Source organism: Pelodiscus sinensis, chromosome 23 (genome assembly GCF_049634645.1).
Source record: "Pelodiscus sinensis isolate JC-2024 chromosome 23, ASM4963464v1, whole genome shotgun sequence".
Lineage (NCBI taxonomy): Eukaryota > Metazoa > Chordata > Testudines > Trionychidae > Pelodiscus > Pelodiscus sinensis.
In genome coordinates, this window is record NC_134733.1 from 23,200,916 (window position 1) to 23,217,902 (window position 16,987).

The window sequence follows — 16,987 nt, forward strand, 5'->3', positions numbered from 1 at the left end:
AATGGGCTTAAATTGCAGCGAAGGAGGTTTAGGTTGGACATCAGGAAAAGCTTCCTCACTGTCAGGGTGGTTAAACACTGGAATAAATTGCCCAGGGAGATTGTGGAATCTCCATCCCTGGAGATATTTAAGAGCAGGTTAGACAGACACCGGTCAGGGATGGTCCACGGTCAAGGTCCCTTCATTCTAGTGTGCTATAATTCTGTGTTTCTATGATTATGCGGGGTAAAGTGACCTCCTTAGGCCATGCTGATACCACGAGCTAAGGTTGAATCTATTACGGTCAATTTCTGGTCACACAATTTTGCATGTGGAAGGTCCCTGGTGCCCACTGTAGGGTCTCGAGTAGCAGACCGAGGTGAGGTTGGATTGGTCCTGCCTTGGGCAGGGGGCTGGACTTGACGACCTCCTGAGGTCTCTTCCAGTTCTAGGGTTCTGTGAGGTGTGATTGAACTGGAAATGGGCCCAAATCAATCAGTGAGGGCTCCTGGGAGCATTTTCACTCTCCTCCCTGCTTGGGGCTGGCATAGACCCGCCGAAGTCGGGGTGCTAGATCGATTTACACCCGCCACAGTTCTGCTCTCTCTTCAAGTGGAGCTTTGCTGCTAACTAAGAGCAAGGAGCCGAACACTTCACAAGAGCAAGGGCAGTCTCTCGTGGGCAACTGCCCTTCTAGTCTGATGCTCTCCTTGCTTTTCAGTACACTCCCAGAGGGACTCGTCCTTGGGGAGGCAGCACTGGGGCCGGGGCGGGGAATGGACAAAAATCCCCATTTTCTCTTTCCATGTGAGTGCTCTAGCCACGGGGACCTTCCCAGGTGGGGAACCCTTGTGTCTCTCCTGTTGAAGCTGTTACACTGGAGATAAGCATAAATCATTGGAGCAGGGGGATCAAACCCTGGGCTGCCCACATCCTCAGACAGTGCTCTGCCCACTAGTTCTGTGCCCTCTGCTCCTTTTTGAGATCCCCAGGCTGCAAATGACAAGTGTTCTCGGGCACCTGTCTCTCTCCGTTCAGCGGATCGCAACCTCAGAGCCCCGCCTGGGCTCGGTGATTGACAGTGACTTTTCCACATTCTAGAAAGTGAGGTGTTCTGATGCTCACACACCCAGCACCCAAATCCATCAGCTCATCCAGTCCAGGTGGGGACTGTCCAAAGCCTGGGGAATGAAGCACAAAATCACAGAGCTTCCAAACTGCATCCGGGCTGCTGCATAACTGCAGGGGATGGATCCCGATAGCCTCTTGAGGTTCCTTCCAGCTCTAGTATTCTGTGCTGCTAGGATTTCTGGTATGGCCAGGCCAGGTGTGGCCTGAGCTGGTGTAAATCAGCACTTGAAGTCAAGAGACCTACGCTGATTTATGCCAGGGGCTGACCCAGAAGGTCCTAGCAGCTCATCTCTGCTACTCCTCTGGGAGCAACTCAAGCTATTTTCTCGGCAAACCCTAATGGCTTGGCTCAATGAACTTGATTGCCTTTCTGTTCTCCCTTCCCCCTGCCCAGGATGCAACGCAAAGGCCATCTGATGCTCGGAAGGAGCAGACAGATGTGACTATAATGAAAACAGGTTCATGCTCTTCAGATTGTTTTGAAGGAAAAGAATGAGAGAAGGGAGAACGAACCGGCCCACATGGCAGCCAAAACATTTTAGAGCTTTAACGTTCATGGTGTCAGCTGCAGTGTCCATGCCGAAACCTCTAAGGACTTCCCTCCTTTTAGAGGAGGTTCCCATCTCCCGGGACTACAATTAAATATGCTCGCGCAGCCACCGCTGAGTGCAGCCGAAAGCACTTCATTTCCATTCCAACGATGACATTGCAGTAATTATCAAGGACGGATGGCAGTCACTTGTATTCGTGTTCCTGAAGACAGAAGGGAGCCCACAGAAGCATAAATTATCGGGTGCCTTGTTCATTTTTGTTTCCCAGGGAATATCCATTAATTATGGGTGAGCAATAGCTTGTCCTACATGATCTATACCAGTGCTGAATAACCTCTCCATCATGTCCATTCCAATGGATTCCAGGTTTGCCAAGCAAAAGTGAGTCGTTTGCTCTCCTGTTCAGACATTGGGGCTCTACTACCTTGCGCCTATGGGGGTCATTTACATTGGAGTCTGGTGGGGTGTAACATACTGGACTTAGTCCCTGCTGTGGGAGAAATGGGCACGACATTCCAATACCTCCGTCTTAAGGCCCTTTTCTCAGAGCTTGTTCCATGGTGACAGAAGGAAAACAGGCCAACTGCAAATCATCGAGCAGACCCCCTACAGGTGTCCTCCTCGTCAGCGAAGAGACAGTAACATCCATTCCCCTCTGGTCCTCGCTCCCCCTTCCAGCTATTCTCATCCCCAGCACCTATGCCCAGCTGGGACCTGCGCAGCCCATGGCATGTTTCCCTTGCCACACCCCGCATTTCAACGATTCACTCTGAGTGTCACTCTTATCAGTGATCTTCCAAGCCCAAACTGCAGCCATCTTTTGGTCCTTTCATAGCTTCTTCTAGCCCTCCGGCCTGCTGCTTTAATTCCCATAGTCTTAATATGTTCTTGACTAACAACGATTAGAGGAGAAACGCCTGATCCTTCACCTTTGTGAACCTCAGTCCCTTGATGACAAACACAGGAACTGAATCGGCACAGAGGCAAATCGATGTTCAGTCAAGTAAATTGGACCTTTTTCTCTGCACTCTGCACCCGCTAAATGTTTTGGAACAAAGCTCAGTCTGAGACTAGTCAATCTGTCCATATCAGCTCCTGTGGGAGTTCTCTGGGCCTTCTCCACTTCGGGCAAGTCTACGTTAATTATGTAGCTGAAATCGAAATAGCGTAACTCGACTTTTGGTGCTGTCTACACAGCAGGAAGTGGAAGGAAGAACACTCTTCCTTCGACTTCCCTTACTCCTCATGAAATGAGGATTACAAAAGTCATAGTAAGAAGTCCTCCAGCTCGACAATATTTCGAAATAACGGCTTGCTGTGGAGACACACTATATCATTTTGAAATGGGAGTTATTCCAAAGTAACGCGTCTGTGTAGACGTACCCTTATAGTCAAAATCCAATGCAGAAGTAACAAAAGCCACGCTTAATGTTGGAATGTTGTTAGTTTTCCTGCCAACTTCCCTGAGACAATTTATATAAGGTTGCGAGTGGTTTAAAAACCGACTTAACACATCTAATAGGTGCCAAGGAGTTCCCAGCCATCTGATTTTCGACAATTCGCTCCGTGTGATCCATTGTACTTTGTGATTGTGCTTGGAACGGGGTCACGTGTGAGCCATTACCCCAGACTAATGAGATTTTTCTTACCGGCTTGAGTTTACTATCAGATTTTATCCTACATGAGCAACATGTGCTGATTAACTTGGCCACTTTCTTGAGGCGGTTCCTGGCAGGTGAAGGTGTCCATAATCAACAGTTTCCAGATGCAAATGTTCTGCTTTTGAATGCGCTCTGAGAAGACTGAGCATCAGAGAGTGAAACTGGAGAAAGCAAAGGGACTCGCGTCACACGCGTGTGATAGATGGAAGGCAGAAGTGCTGCGGCTTTACAGCATTGCTGTGCTCCTGGATTTCTCATGGGGCTTTGGAAGGGATTTGTGATCACCTTTGCTAGCTTGACCCTGAATGCTTTCTGCTGCTACCAGCAAGTGAAAGCAGTCGTTCTGAGCCTCTTTCTTATTTTAGTTTTGGTGTAAAATCAAAGGGCTGGACAAGGAGGAAACTCAACGCGAATGGGCACGTATGGGTGCATGATCAAAGATCTTCCCAGCCATTGGGAACGCCTGCTGTCAGTCTGAGTCTGTCCATCCCACCTGAAAAGGTGGGTTATTGGCAGCATCTCATGCTCTCAGCAGTCGGTCGATACACTACCTCTGCATTTGGGACTTACTCAGACATGGCAGGAGGAAACGTAGCTTAGGCAGGACTTTAGGTTTGTTTTATTCATGGAGGTGATTTCTCTCACCCGCCGAAAGCCTTTGCAGGGTCATGTCCCCTTTTATTAAAACAGATTTCCATTGTCTCCGCTCACCGCCTAGAATATGTATTTATGCCCTTACAGATGCCTTCACATTAAATAATGAATGCATTTTTCTACCAGCCTCCTTGACGGAACACAACCCTTACCCAATGTGTCCATTAGATTCAAATCAACCACTCGCTTCTATGCCATGAAGGGAGGCCGCATCCTGTTCTCTCTAAAATGCAGGGGAGCTCTACCATTGACTGCAACAGAAGCCGGGTCCAACCCTAAATGAACTGGTCACAAACGAAATGGAGCCACGCTCCTAGTCGCTGCAATCTGGATCCAGATTCAGAGTTTGAGACTCGGCCCCAGCCGACACATGGTGAGAGTTTCCAGGCCTGGCTGATCTAAACATCCCCGCTCAATCAGGTGTGATCATGCAATTCGCTGCTGTCAGACAGAGGGTGAAATAGGTAATGGTACCTAAGGGTATGTCTACACTACAGCGCTAATTCGAACTAACGCATGCAGACTAAAAAACTAGTTCGAATTAGCGTTTTGCTAATTCGAACTGGCATATCCACATTAAGTGGACCCTGAACTGGGGTTAAGGATGGCCGGAAGCAGTGCCGGCAGGGCATCAGATGAGGACTTAGAGCGTGGAGCTGCTGCCTCAGGCTAGCCGAGGGCTGTGCTTAAAGGGACCCGACCCCCACCCCGGACAGACAGTTCTCAGGGGTGCCCCGCTTGCAAAGCAGTCCTGGCTTGGAGTGCCCTGAGTGCCCACACTGGGCACATCACAGCACTCGGCCATCAGACCGGCTGCACTTGCCGCAGGCTGCCATCTGCGGAGAGGGGAGAATTTGGGGGCTGCAGGAGAGCTTCCACCCCCAGAAGCCCGCAGAGCCAGCCCAGTCCTCCACATCGGGGGCTCGTACCCCATTCCTCCCTCACCTCCTTCCACTTACCCTTCCCTAGTCCACCTTCCTGATGTACAAAATAAAGAAAACGTGTGGTCAAAAATAGAATCTGTCTTTATTGAACAAAACTGGGGGAGACTGGGAAAAGGAGGTGGGAGAGGGGAAGAGAGAGGGTGAGAGAGGGGAGGGCAACTAAAATGATCAGGGGTTTGGAACAGGTCCCATATGAAGAAAGGCTAAAGAGACTGGGACTTTTCAGTTTAGAAAAGAGGAGACTGAGGGGGGATAGGATAGAGGTCTATAAAAGCATGAGTGGGGTGGAGAGGGTGCATAAAAAAAAGTTCTTCATTAGTTCCCATAATAGAAGGACTAGAGGTCACCAAAGGAAAGGAATGGGTAGCAGGCTTCAAACTAGTAACAGAAAGTTGTTCTTCACAAAGCAAAGAGTCAACCTGTGGAACTCCTTGCTGCAGGAGGCTGTGAAGGCTACAACTAGAACAGAGTTTAAAGAGAAGTGAGATAAAGTGATGGAGGTTGGGTCCATGGAGTGGTATTAGCCAGGGGGTAGGAGTGGTGTCCCTGCCCAAAGTTTGTGGAAAGCTGGAGAGGGATGGCACGAGACAACTGGCTTGGTCCCTGTCTTCGGTCCATCCCCTCCAGGGTCCCTAGGGTTGGCCACTGTCGGCAGACAGGCTACTGGACTAGATGGACCTTTGGTCTGACCCAGGACGGCCATTGTAAGCTCAGGGCTCAGGGTCGGTGGTCTCAGTGGACCACCTTGATTTTCATGCACACCTGCTCCTGGGTGGCCAGGCTGGCAGCTCTCCTGCCCTAGACAGCCACTTTCCTGTGCCTAGTGCGGAGGTCGTAGACGAGGTCCATGATGTCCGCACTAGCCCAGGCGGGTGCCCGCCTCTTGCGGTCCCGGGCAAGCTCCCGGGAGCCGCCAGCCTGGTCCCGGGAAGAGGGGGAGGGCTGGGGGGCATCAGGTGGCTGGCTTGAGCCGTGCCAGGTGCAGGGTCTGCTGGCTGGGTGCTGGCAGGCTTGCACCTGGCACGGGCACCGTAGCCAGCCCGTGCCCCTTTAAGGGGTCCGGGACCGGGACGGGGGCATACAAGTTTCCCTGGTGTTGGCCAGAGTGGCCACCAGGGCAAGCTGGGAAGGGCTAGCCTCCCACTAGTTCGAATTCAGTGGCTACACAGCCCTTAATTGGAACTGCTTAATTCTAATTAGGTGTTACTCCTCGTAAAATGAGATTTACCTAGTTCGAACTAAGCGCTCCGCTAGTTCGAATTAAGTTCGAACTAGCGGAGCGCTAGTGTAGCCCCTATCAAAGTTAATTCGAACTAACATCCGTTAGTTCGAATTAACTTTGTAGTGTAGACATACCCCAAGGGACTTAGGGTATGTCTACACTACAAAGTTAATTTGAACCAACAGCCGTTAGTTTGAATTAACTTTATTAAGGGCTACACATACAAACCGCTAGTTCGAATTTAAATCCAACTAACGGAGCGCTTAATTCGAACTAGGTAAACCTCATTCTACGAGGAGTAATGCCTAATTAGAATTAAGCAGTTCCAATTAAGGGCTGTGTAGCCACTGAATTCGAACTAGTGGGAGGCTAGCCCTTCCCAGCTTGCCCTGGTGGCCACTCTGGGCCAAACCAGGGAAACTCTTCTGCCCTCCTCCCGGCCCCAGAACCTTTAAAGGGGCACGATCTGGCTACCCAGGGAGGAGCTGCTATTCAGTGGGGCAAGGCCAGGTCTCTCAACCCTTTCGGTGCTACTGCATAGGGCCCTGGGCCAGAACCTGGAGTAAGTGGATGGGACTGGGTTCCCCCCAACCCTTATCCCGGCTGGTGGGCTGTCAGTAAGAAAAGGGGCACCCTTGGACTATCGAGGGGCTGACCTCCAAATCCTTGACTGGATGGTGATGAAAAGGGCTCTTGGAGCGGGGTACCCTTGCTCCCTCGGCAGTGGTAGGGACACCGTGAGCTTCTGAGGCACACAGAAGACCGCACTAGGAAGCGCAAGACCCAGGGTCGTAGCCCAGACTTGCCTCAGCCCCTACAAACCTTCTCTTGAAGAGAGGTTTTGATCTGGTCTTATTTCAGGAGATCTCGCTCTTCACTCCTCTCCCAAAAGACACTGAAATGCAGCTGACCTCTCCTGCACCCCAGACATTAGCGGCTTTGCACTCAGAAACGGACCATTTCTATGTTGGATTTCTCATCTCTTACCTAGTTTTTAACCCGTCAGGACTTTGCCTTTCACCCTGCGCTCCATTTCCAAGGAGAACACAGCGAAGCTTCGCCGACAAGAGCTGGGCAATAAAAACTACATGTGGCTCGGAGAGAAAAAAGCAGCACTGGATAAAATGAGGCCCTCTTTATTTTTTCAATTTTCACATGTTCATGAAAGCCAAGATTCATGTGGCTGAGCCTGAAGACAAACTGCTTCAAAGAGCAATTTTAATTGAAATGATAATGATGGAAGTTTTCTAGCCTAAGTTGAAATATGCATTACAAATACACACTCCTCTTAGGAAACATGTACATGAATAATAATATAATAGTGGGGTTTTGCTGATAGCTCTTTGCTTACGATTTATGACAGCTACTCGGTTTCTGAGGCCATGGATTATCTTTTTCTCCCTAAAAACAAACAACAAACACGTTTATATCAACTCCTTTTTCTTACATATTTAATTTCCCTCACCCCCTCATCTCTCAGACATTAATGTTGTCTTAGCATTGTTGCTGCAAAAGGGATCGTTCAACCTACTTCACTTACCGAAGAAATTCTATGTCGTCTATGACAACACAGAAGTGGATTGCAGAGAGAGTCTTTCATACCATAAATTCAGGGCCTGGCCCTGTGAACAGTTTCCTTATTAAGACCCTTCTCATGAGCAAGGAATCATAGAAGATTAGAACTGGAAGGGACATCGAGAGGTCATCGAGTCCAGTCCTCGGTCTTCATGACATGACCAAGCACCATATAAACTATTCCCGATAGATGTCTATCTACCCTGCTCTTAAATATTTCCCATGATGGAGATTCCACAACCTCCTTAAGAAAATTCTAGTGTTTAACCACTCTATCAATGTGGTTCCCCATTTTTCCTAATGTCCAACCTACACCTCTCTTGCTGCAGTTTAAGCCCATTGCTTCTTGCCCTATCATCAGATATTAGGGAGAATAATTTTTCTCCCTCTTCATTGTAGCTTCCTTTTAGGTAGTTGAAAGCTGCTATTATGTCCCCTCTCCAACTTCTCTTTTCCAAACTAAACAAACCCAATTCCTACAGCCTTGCCTCATAGATCATGTTTTCTAGACTTTTAATCATTTTTGTCGCTCTTCTCTGGACCTCCTCCTATTTCTCCATATCTTTCTTGAAATATGGTGCTCAGAACTGGACACAATACTCCATCTGAGGCCTAATCAGCACAGTGTAGACCGGAAGCACTTGCAACTCCTCCCAGTTTGGTATCATCTGCAAACTTAATAAGCATACTCTCTATGCCTTTGAAGGCCAGTAGTCCTCCCGGAGGGGTTCCTCCGCCTCTGGGTCAGTGGGCAGCACGTCCACCCCACTGCCCAGCCCATAAAATAGTCCCCAAATCGCTAGTCCCACTAGCTCAACTCCCGGCCTTACATCAGGTCGGGGTGAACGTCCAACAGTTCAGGCGCCCGGCCTTGCTTCAGGTCCAGGCGGCAATAAAGAGTCCAGTGTAGCCCCAAAGCTCTGGGAGGGCAGGCAGTGAACACAGCCGGTTAGGAGGGCCTGGCCCTAGGTCAGGGTGAGGCAACAGACAAACAAGCCCCCAGTTAGTTCAGGCTCCAGCCCTGGCTCAGGGCGGCCCTACAAAGAGTCCCACAGCTTCACAGCAGCTCCAAGCCCGGGCCCTGGCTCAGGTTGGGGCAACACACTAATAGTTCCCCAGTTCAGAGGCCCCAGGCCTGTCTCTCAGGCAGGGGCAATCCCCCTTAGTCAGGATGGCCCTGGTTCAGGCGGGGTGGAAACCCAACACTCCACAGTTTAAGAGGCCCAGGCCTGGTTCAGGCCGAGCAACAACCACAGTAGCAGGTCAAAGGGAGAGGCCAGGCCCCGAGTTCAGGGCATGGCAGCAAACTCACACAGGTTTGGGGAGCTCCTTGCTCAGGAGGGTTGCAGGGGATTCACCTGCAGTGGTGGAGAGGGGGAAGACTGAACCCTGGTGCCAGACTGTACCCCGGGACCCGGAGACCCTGCCAGCACCGCTGGACGAGCCAGACCCCGAGGACCAGCCCAGACACCTGCGTCGGGAGCAGCAGATCAGTTTCTGCTGGCTCATCGGGGGCTCCAGCCCTCAACGCCCTGGCCTAGGGCTTCTACTAGCTTGTCCTATCCCCTGAACCTCTTCCCGTCTCCCCTCAGCGGGTACCTGAGTCTGCAGCAGGTCACTCAGGGAGCCCAGAGCGGTGTCGTCCCAGCAGGCTCTCAGCGGCCCAATCCAGGCCTCGGCGGTTTCAAGGTCTTCCGGCTCGAGCTGGTAGATTGGCTGCGGCAGGCAGGGGTGTCTGGGCTAGTCCTCGGGATCCGGCTCATCCAGCAGCACTGGCAGGGTCTCTGGGTCCCGGGGTACAGTCTGGCACCAGGGATCAGGCTGGTCCCTCAGGTCGACCAGGTCCTCCAGGTTACAGCCATCATCGAAATCACTGAAGAATTGAACAGAACCAGTCCCAGAACAGACCCCTGCAGAACCCCACTTTTTATCCCCTTCTGGCATGACTGTGAACCATTAATAACTACTCTCTGAGAATGGTTATTCAGCCAGTTCTGCACCCACATTAGACTAGCACACATTTCCCTAGTTTATCAATATGAAGGTCATATGAGACTATATCAAATGCTCTACTGAAGTTAGGTATACCACATCCATCACTTCTCCCTTATCCACAAGGCTTGATATCTTATCAAAGAAAGCTATCCGATCGGTTTGACATGATTTGTCCTTTACAAATCCATTCTGGCTGTTACCTATCACCTTATTATCTTCCAGATGTTTTCAGATGGATTCCTTAATTACTTCCTCCATTATCTTTCCTGAAACAAAAAAACAATACTATGTAGCACTTTAAAGACTAACATGATGGTTTATTAGATGATGAGCTTTCGTGGGCCAGACCCACTTCCTCAGATCAAATAGTGGAAGAAAATTGTCACAACCATATATACCAAAGGATACAATTTAAAAAAATGAACACATGTGAAAAGGACAAATCAAATTTCAGAATAGAAGGGGGATGGAGGGGGAGGTAAATGTCTGTGAGCTAATGATACTAGAGGTGATAATTGGGGAAGCTATCTTTGTAATGGGTAAAGTAATTAGAGTCTTTATTCAAACTTAAGTGTAAAGTGTCGAACTTTAGCATGACTGACAGTTCAGAGGATTCTCTTTCAAGTGTATTCTTAAAAGGTCTTTGAAGTAGGATGCAGGTAATCAAGTCATTGAGACAATGTCCTTTCTGGTTGAAATGGCAAGAAACTGTTTTTTTCTTTGTGATCCTGTTTAATATCTGTTTTGTGGGCATTGATTCTTTGGCAAAGTGTCTGAGACGTTTGTCCAATGTACAAATGTCTTCCCTGGCACAGAAGTTTAACTGATTGGTCTGTAGTTTCCTGGGTTGTCCTTATTTTCCATTTTAGAGATGGGCACTAGATTTGCCCTTTTCCAGTCTTCTGGACTATCACCTGACTTCCATGACTTTTCACAGATGAGAGCTAAAGGCTCATACCTCCTCTATCAGCTCTTTGAGTATTCTCAGGGTGCATTTCATCAGGCTCTGGTGACTTGAAGACATCTCACTTCTCTAAATAATTTGAACTTGTTCTTTTGCTGTTTTAACTTCTACCTCCTTTTCTCCAGCATTCTGCATTATAGGCCTCCAATCATCTCTTTGGTGAAAACCAGCACAAAGAACTCCTTAAGCACCTCTGCCATTTCCACGTTTTCTGCTATTGGTTTTCCCTCTTCATTGCCCTATCCTTGCTCTTGCTACTCCTTTTACTATATTTATAGAATGTTTTCTTGTTGCCCTTAATGTCTCTAGCTAGATTGAGCTCATTTGATGCCTTCACCTTTCTAATTTTGCCTGCACATACTCGTGTTATTTGTTTATATTCACCCTTTGTACTTTGACCTAGTTTCCACTTGGCATAAAGTTCCTTTTTTATTTTTAGATCGTTCAAGATCTCCTTATTAAGCAGGGGGAACGGGTCTCTTGCCAAAGTTCCTATCTAAGGAGCATCACAAAAGCACTTAGGGCACATCAGCCCTTGAAATGCTACAGCAACATAACTACCCTGCCGCATCTGCATCACTGCGGCACTTGAGTGTCATCACCAGCCACCTCCACAGGAGGGGTTCTCCCTTAGGCGCAGGTATGCCTCTTCCCCAAGAGGTGGAAACTAAGTTAACTGAAGAATTCTTCCATCGACCTGATGCTGTTTACATCGCGGAGTAGGCTGGTTTAATTGTGTCACTTCAGACGGGGGTGGGGAGGGGTTGGATTTTTCACACTCTTGAGTAGCGTGGCTGGGTCAACCTAATTATTATTAATATTTTTTGTAGACCAAGTCCTAGATGCATTATATAACTGGATAACCTACGGACCAGAGATTCAAGGAGTCACATTCCCAGAGAAGTAAGTGGAGTTACTCCTCTCGAACACCAATATCCTTCTCTTGGAATCTTTCATTATCCCCCATGTCTCACATCCGTACAACATGATGCTGAATACACACGTTTTCAAGATGTGCAGCTTCGTTCCTAAGCTCATCGCTTTACTTTTCCAGATCTTATCCATTGCCTTCAAACTCACTCTTGCTTTCGTTATTCTAGTCACTATTTCCTTCTTATAGTCTAGATCATATGTCATGTTGCTCCCCAAATACGTGAACTTTTCTACGTTCTCTAGTTCGATCCCATATACACTGATCTTCCTTCCTATTTTCTTATCTCCAAATACCATTGTCTTCGTTTTATCGATATTCATAATCTGTCCATACTGCTTTCCTTCCTCATTTAGCACCTGCACCTTTCTCGCTAGCTTCTCTTCATCTTCCTCGATAATAAATATATCATCCGCGAACCTCAAGTTGTTAATTCTCACCCCGTGCACCAATATCCCTTCTACCTCTTCCTTAATCTTGTCCGTTGCTCTCTCTAGGTGTGTGATGAAGATTGGCCTTGCCTACACTAAAAGAAAGGTTGCTACTGCTGTGATGGATCTTCCAGAGTTTGATTTAGTGAGATTTATCAGTGTTTGCTCCTGTCAGTCTCCGGCTGTAAGGATGCCACCAATCTCAGCTTAAGGTAAACTGATTCTAGCTACATATTCTGGGTAGCTGGAGTTGCTTCCCTTAAGCCAATCTGACGGATCTAAGGTAGACCTGGCCTTATAGTTAGAAAGTCTTTCCTAATATCTAACATAGAAGCATAGAATCATAGGGCTGGAAGAGACCTCAGGAGGTCATTGAGTTCAGCCCGCTGCCCAAATCAGTACTAATCCCAGGTAAATCAGCCCAACAGCATAAATCTCCTTGCAGCTGATTAAGCACCTTACTTCTTCTACTTTCAGTAGACATGGAGAATAATAGATCACATTCATCTTTACAGCAGCCTCTAATACATGTGAAGACCACAGCCTACAGAGACCTTTCTTCTAAGAGGTTGAAATTGAAGGCTCTGGTTTCTGGTAGGAACAGAGCTTCGGCAGCAAAACCATTCTTCCCAGAGACAGCATTTCCTGGGGCTGGGCAAAATATGTTCCAGTGAAGTGTTTCAAAAGAAACGATTCTCCCCTCCCTAAATTCAAAGCTTCCCATTCTTTGTGGTGTTTCTATTCCCCCCTCGCCCCCAACACGCACACTGAAAATGAGGAGGAGGAAGGATGGGAAGGGAGACCAAAGAAAAAGCCCCAGAGAAAAATGGAGAACAAATTGGACCTGGTCTTATTGTTTGAAAAGTCATATGTCATTAAAAAAAAAAAAGAAACAGTGAAAAGCTCCTGACCAGTCTGCTGAGGAGATGGTATTGGTAGAGAAAAAGTAGGGCAGGATCCTTAGCCACTTGTGTTCTGGGTGCCCGTAAATGAAAAAATTGATGCCATAGGAACTGGAAATACTGTCTGCCGCTCACCTCTAACAAGAAATGTGTTTGCCCCCTTCCGAAAGGCCTTGGTTGATAACGCCACCCGGAGAGATAGTGCACAGTGTCGGAACCAGAGACAGGCTGAAACTGGACACATTTATCGACGAGAAACGATCTTTCCACATGCCGTTTCTGAAACAACACCTGCTTTGCAAAAGGCAAGGAAGGCGGAAGGGATGCCGCGCTCCTATTCCAGTCACAGCACCCGTGCCTGACTGTAACAGGGCTCACCGCCACCGGTGCCTCCAGCTGGTCACTCAGGGGATCAGCTCTTTGGGGCTGAAGCGCCCCCTTCTGGCTGGTGCCTTGCCTGCTGTTACTTCTTGTTCACCCCTCCACGTCAGGGCCCACGTTCCTCCCAGACCATGGCACCCTCCTGCCTGGGTACTGCCCTACCACAGTGCACTCGCGCTCTGGAGTCCTCCCCCTCTGGGAATCCCCCAATCCCTATGCCCACCTTGCCTCAGTGACCCACTGCCAGTCTTCATCTAGCCCCTCCCTCAGGGGAAACTGCCGTCTGAAATGGCCACTCAGCATTGGCAAGGGGTGTGGACCTGCTGCTTTTGCCTGCCCTGGCTGCCTCCCCACTGCCTTAGTACCCTGAGGCCCTGCTGCCTGGGAGCTCGCCTGGCCAGAGCTTCCCCAGCCCTGCCTGCCTTTCCCCAGCCCTGCTCTAATTTAGGAAAACTCTCACTTCCCTGGTAGCCAGGTCCCTCCTGCTCCACAACAAGAGTGCGTCCATCTCTTCCCCTCCAGGAGCCTTTATTTATACTGCCCTCCACTGGGCCCTCATTGGCTGCTGTCAGCTGCAGCTGCTGGCTCCACCTCTCCAGCCCTCTTCCAGGGCTGGGTTTTAACCCTTAAAGAGCCAGTGTGGGGTAAACACCTCACTACACAGACCCAGGTAATGCCTTCCATCTTGTCACACACTTCCTGGTAAATCCCAAGAAGGCTGCCATGACTAGATCTCACGGTGTGTTCGTTTTCTGAAGTTAGTTACTGTTCTGGCACCAGGGATTCTTTGCTGAATAATGGGGTGGGGAGGAGGTTTAAAACAATCAAACATCCCTGTCTTTGAAATGTTCCATTCATCGCACATCCCCTGCAACTTGTTGCTAGTCCAAGAATTATGGGCAGTTAGAAACATGCATAATTCTTCTTAATGGATGCCAGACGTTTGTCATTGTCCTACAAAGGCTGGGAGAGAACAAAGTAGTGTTCAATGGGAGGCCATTATGGAAACAAATGTCTTTTAAGAGCTAAGTAGGAAAGCAGGAACGTGTGCAGCCCTCAGCACACTGCAGATGCTACTTTATTAATATGGGGATACAGAGCAAGCTGTAACGAAGGGTCATCGTCACAGTAATAGACAGAGTTGTTGACTTGAGTCCCACGACTTGAACTCCAACTTAAGTCACCTAGGTAACTCGACTTGACACTCGACTCGGGTTCGTTGTTTGTGTCTTGAGACTCAATTTGAGACTTGCTCATTTTGTTAAATCGACTTGGTAAAAAAATTGTCCGAAAATGCCGATATTGATGGCTTGTACAAAAGAGACTTGACATTTTTTAAATTAAGACTTGAGACTCGACTTGGGACTTAACTTGAAAGTGACTTTAGGGACTTGAGACTCGACTTGAGACTTGAACTGTAGTGACTTGAGACTCAATTTGGACTTGTCAAGACAACGACTTGACAAGACTTGACGACTTGAAGACAACACTGGTAATAGATGGTTTCCACTAGACTTCCTACTTGGGTTGTAGTTGGGGTTCTTCTACTCCGCACATCACTCTGCCTGTAGGCGTTTGTTGTGGAATTTCACTCTGCTCTGTGAGCTAATCACAGGTAAGCACTGATCATTTCTTACCTGATCATTTCTCAATGGGCTACTTTCAACGAGAAGGTGGATGTTCCTGCGGCATCTCACCCTGGAGTGACTCAGGTAAACCATAAATCATTCCCCCGTGATAATAAGACTGAGGAAATATTTCACACTGTGGTAGTCTCATTCATGGGGGTTTGGAGCAAAGCACCATGAAAAGGAGGGATTCGTTTTTCAGTCACTGTCAACTGTGAAAAATCAGGGGCAGATTATTCTGGGTCAAATGCTGAAGACCAAAGTTCAATGAATTGGAAAGGTGAAAAAAATTGTTTGAGGTCAGGTCTGGTGTTTTGTTGGGCCAAGACAAGTATTTCAATTTGATTTTGTAGATTGTAAATGTTGTTTAACTGTTTCTTTGTGCCATTGAAGGGCATTTCCAAACCAAAAAGTATTTTGGAACAAACACTTTCATTGTGAAAATACAGAACTGTGAGTCTCCAACATTTTTCTGACACAAAAATTCAGTCAAAATTTGTGGTGTAGGAAACTTCCCTATTTATGGCAAACAGGTCTGGTGAATGTGGAATCGCCCAGGGTTTTGTCCCATGCCCTCAAGCAGGCAGGCCATTTTTTTTCAAGTGGCTACAATCTTTGGGTGCCTTACATCCGAGGGCACGTCTAGATGGAGCCATGTAGATTAGGGTTGTAGGCAAAGGGAAATGAAGCGGCGATTTAAATAATTGCCGCTTCATTTAAATTAAAATGGCTGCCGCGCTGTGCCGATCAGCTGTTTGGTGGCAAGGCGCTGTCGTCTGGACACTCCGCGGTCAACATCAAAGGCATTTATCGACCTCCCCATTATGCCTTGTGGGATGAGGTTTACTGGGGAGGTCAACAAATGCCTTTGATGTCAATCGCAGAGCATCCAGACGACAGCGCCGTGCCACCAAACAGCTGATCGGCACAGCGCGGCAGCCATTTTTATTTAAATGAAGCGGCGATTATTTAAATCACTGCTTCATTTCCCTTTGCCGAGTAAACAAATCTACATGGCTCCCCACATGGACTGCTCTTGATTCCCTAGACATCAGGACTTAAATGTTTCTAGCTGGACCCCCAATAATCAGTGGTGACTCTGGCAAATGTTGGCCATTTTTGGAAGTCCTCAGAAAGTCTGACCCAAACCTGGTCACGAGTGAGCTCTAGATTCCAAGCCAGTCATGCTGCTGCTATTATTGTGGGCTGTAACAGCTGGGAAGTAGCTCAGCTTCTAGCAGCCGCTGCTTTTCTCCTCTGCCCCCTCTGCGCCATCACAGGTACCTCCCTGCTGCATGAAGCTTCCTGCAGCATCACGTCACCTGCCTTTCACTGGGCTTCCTGCACCCAGACACTTCTGGCAGCAGAATGCCAGCAACAGGGGGAGAACCAAAATGATAGTGCCACTGCCGGGCCTCCGTGGGTAATGGAGGGGTGGACTGAGCTATCCCCCACTCCGTCTGCTGCAAGGGACCAAGGCTCAGCTCCCATAATCACAGTTTCTGGCTCCTGAGACCAGCCTGGGGCGGGGGTGGGGCTTTTGCAAGGAAGCAGCGGCGAGAGGGGCCAAGGCCTTTGCAAAGTGGAAAAGCTCCTCAGCCTGGACTGTTGAGCCTGATGCAAGATGTACTGGGAGGAAGCATTTGCGTGACTCCCACCATCTGATTAACTTCTGCCTTAACATAAGAACGGCCAGACTGGGTCAGACCAAAGGCCCATCTAGACCAGTGTCCTGTCTGCCGACAGTGGCCAATGCCAGATGCCCCAGAGGGAGGGCTCACAGCAGGTAATCCTCATGTGATCCCTCCCCGTCTCCCACCTCCAGACAAACAGAGGCTAGGGACACCATTCCTACCCATCCTGGCTAACAGCCAGTGATGGACCTAACCTCCATGAATCTATCTAGCTCTTTTTTGCACCATATTAAAGTTCTAGCCTTCACTGCATCCTCTGGCAAGGAGTTCCACAGGTTCACTGTGCGCTTCCTTGTGCAAGTGGAGCATGCGGCCTGTACTGGGGCTGCCTGAGAGATGGCCTT

General features: G+C 48.6%; 1 long non-coding RNA gene across 3 annotated transcripts in view; it reads left to right on the top strand.

The window, feature by feature from the left end:
- Positions 1-16,987, top strand: part of LOC112546074 (uncharacterized) — a 36,907-nt gene that overhangs the window by 6,325 nt on the left and 13,595 nt on the right. For all 3 annotated transcript variants that reach the window (XR_012897359.1, XR_012897361.1, XR_012897360.1), the window contains exons 2-3: positions 11,507-11,579; positions 12,105-12,250. This is a non-coding gene — a long non-coding RNA (uncharacterized LOC112546074). The remainder of the gene's footprint in view (positions 1-11,506; positions 11,580-12,104; positions 12,251-16,987) is intronic.